Raw genomic sequence first — 3,107 nt, 5'->3', positions numbered from 1 at the left:
GCATTCCTTTTTTTTTTTCATCAGTTAATGTCAGTGCTGGTGTATTATTCTTGAAAAGTTGGCATCTAAATGTCCTCCAAACCAAGTACTTACTGTATAAAATTATATTCCTGTGAGTTACGTTTCTTATGAGCATGACAGATCTGTAGACACGTGTCATAGTGGTTACAAACACTAAGTTTCCTTTGCTTTCATCGTTATCAAGAAGCGATTTTTAACAATTTCAGATGTTCTGTTTTTTTTTTTTCAATTTCGTTACGAGAAGGCAATAATGATTTCATGTAAAACATGTTAAGGAAAGTTGATAGTTTGGTTATTTTATCATTACTCATCTTCGTCTTCTCAACAAGATGATGATACACGTGAGCTCATTTGCTAAAGAAGTTGAAGGATGTTTAATTGCTGGTAGCCATGTAGGGGCTTTTGTCATAATATTTTGCATCTTAAGGGGGCCCTGAAATCCAAATGCATGTTGATCTGTGTTGATTTATAATACCCTCAACATCACTTTTGCGGTGAAACGAATATCTAGAAACATTTCATATATTTTTAATGATTTAAATCATTGCTGAAGTGCTGAAGTGTTTAACAAAAGACATTGGAATGCACCTTATCCTCGACTCAGCATAACATTGCATGTTCCCTCGCCATGTCTTTTGTTAGTCACATTAATATGACGGAAACATGCAAGTTATGCTGAGTCGAGGGTGATTGGTTTGGAAGGATTTTTTGTGGGCGTTCCCAAGTAATCTGAAGAAAAATAAAAGAAAAAATCATTAAAAATATATGAAATGTTTCTAGATATTCTTTTCACCGCAAAAGTGATGTTGAGAGTATTATAAATCAACACAGATTAACATGCATTTGGATTTCAGGGCCCCTTTAATCCCTCGAAACTAAGTACATGCAGTATTAGTTTATAGATAATATAATATTTTTGTTGTTGCTGTGAGCTTATTCATATGAATTTTAGACATGTTTCTCATATGTTTCTGTCATATGCTTTACTGAAGAACAGCAAATGTTGAGTTTATTGGCAAGAGAGGTTGATCATTACTTTACATTTAAGTTCATGCGAAGTGCCGGAGCATAAACTTGTCTTGAAATCAGTAGCATCCAAAACCCTCCAAACCAAAAACGTGCAATACTAGACACGACAGGAATTCCTTGTTGTTGTGAGTTATGTTTCTTAAAAACACTGATTTTTTCTGCTTTTGCAAAGTACTATGTTCAAAAACACTCGTGAACAATTTTCAGATTTCGTTTCTTTCTTAAGAGAAGAAAACGGTGAGGTCATGTGAAACATGTTCCTATAAGTTTTATTTCGTTAATAATTTTTCTTTACCCATCTCCTCAACCGTAAGGTGATACGGTACCTAAAAAGTCATAGGCCAAAGGTGTTGAGCTTTACTTCCCCTTTTAAAAGTAAATTTAAGAGCTGGGGAATTATTTTTAAAAAGTTGGGATTTTAAGCTATGTACACCGAGGACGAGTTTTACTGAATGGATTTCTTGTTGCAGTAGAATTGTATTTCTTATGAGCTTGATGGATTATTAGACAATTGTATAAAGTGTTTGCAAAAACTGTTAATGTATTCCCTTTTGCTAATGTCCAAAGAGTATATTTGCCAAGTTTAATTATCAGGGGTTTGTTTTATCATGGTCATAGAGGAAAGAAACTTAATTATAAAAAAAGCCTTCATATAAGAAGAGATACTGACAATTTCATCAAAAGTTGTGATTTTCAACATTTCCAAAATGCAATTGATGAATATTTCTCCCCAGGGCACAGAAAGAAAGTAGTTTTTGGTCTTATTTTTTTTTTTTTCACGTCAGTATGTTATAATACCCGCGGGTTTACGCCCATCCCACCAATTTCCATCCGGATACTGTACCCGGCCCTGGTTTTGTTGTTGTTGTTGTTGTTGTTGTTTTACACTGCAAAGAAAATGAGAACACTGATGTTTGAGAAAAATCCCGACATGGTTGATTGGGCAATTCTTTTTTGATGTCTATTATTCTTTCCAAATAAGTTTTTTGGTTATCACTGAGGACAAATACAGATACCCTATTTCTTCTACCAAAACCACAGCACTGTATATTCTCATATTTCTACAGTATTTTCGTCTCAACACTTGCCCTATTGATATTTCAAAGCATGTTTCCCTGTGCGCTCAAGAAACTCCCCCATTAAAGGAGACCTCCGGGTGATTCTCAGATTTTTACATTGTACAACTATGAATTAGTTATACTGAGGACAGAGTTTCAGAATTTGTGATAAGTGGGATGAAGAATAAGAATATTTTCAAAAAATAGAACAAATTGCAATGAACAAGGATGACGACATGGGAGAGTCACCATAAGAATGCATGAGTTGGGGCTCAAGGAAGCAGAACAAAAGAATAAGGCATGCATAGATTATAGACAGGTGAACTCGCAAGCAAGCGGTATTGTTATGGAATTACACTGCTATCATTTCTGAAATAATATGTGAACCTTATAGCTGGTAAAATTGGGTCTTTGAGAGCGTCTGGGGGCTACAGCGTCTGGCAACGGTCATGCATTTATTCTGTAAGTGTAAGAACAAGTTCCAGTGGGTTTCATGGGGTTACTTTCCTAATTTTCAGCTAGGCTAGCCTAGCTGGAAAGACAGTAAGAGTTTGGTCTTTGGGGCGTCTGGCGGCTATTGTCTGGCAACAATCATTCAATTATCCTTTGAGTGTATCACAAGAACAAGTTCCAGTGGGTTTCAGGAGGTTATTTTTCCAGCTATATATAGGCTAGTCTAGCTGGTAAAATTGGGTCTTTGAGGGCGTCTGGCGGCTACCACCCCCCCCCCCCCCCCCACACCACCATTTAAAAGGTCTGGCAACGGTCATGCATATATCCTGTAAGTGTAAAGAACAAGTTCCAGTGGGATTCACAAGGTTACTTGTTCAGCTAGGCAAGCCTAGCGTGGAAAAAGTTTGGTCTTTAAGGGCGTCTGGCGGCTACCCCCCACCACTTAAAACGTCTGGCAATGGTCATTCATTTATCCTGTAAGTGTAACGAACAAGTTCCAATGGGTTACATTAGGTTACTTTTTCAGCTAGGCTAGCCTAATTTTGA

This window comes from Diadema setosum, chromosome 12 (genome assembly GCF_964275005.1).
Source record: "Diadema setosum chromosome 12, eeDiaSeto1, whole genome shotgun sequence".
Classification (NCBI taxonomy): Eukaryota; Metazoa; Echinodermata; class Echinoidea; order Diadematoida; family Diadematidae; genus Diadema; species Diadema setosum.
Note: the sequence above shows the minus strand (reverse complement) of the source record.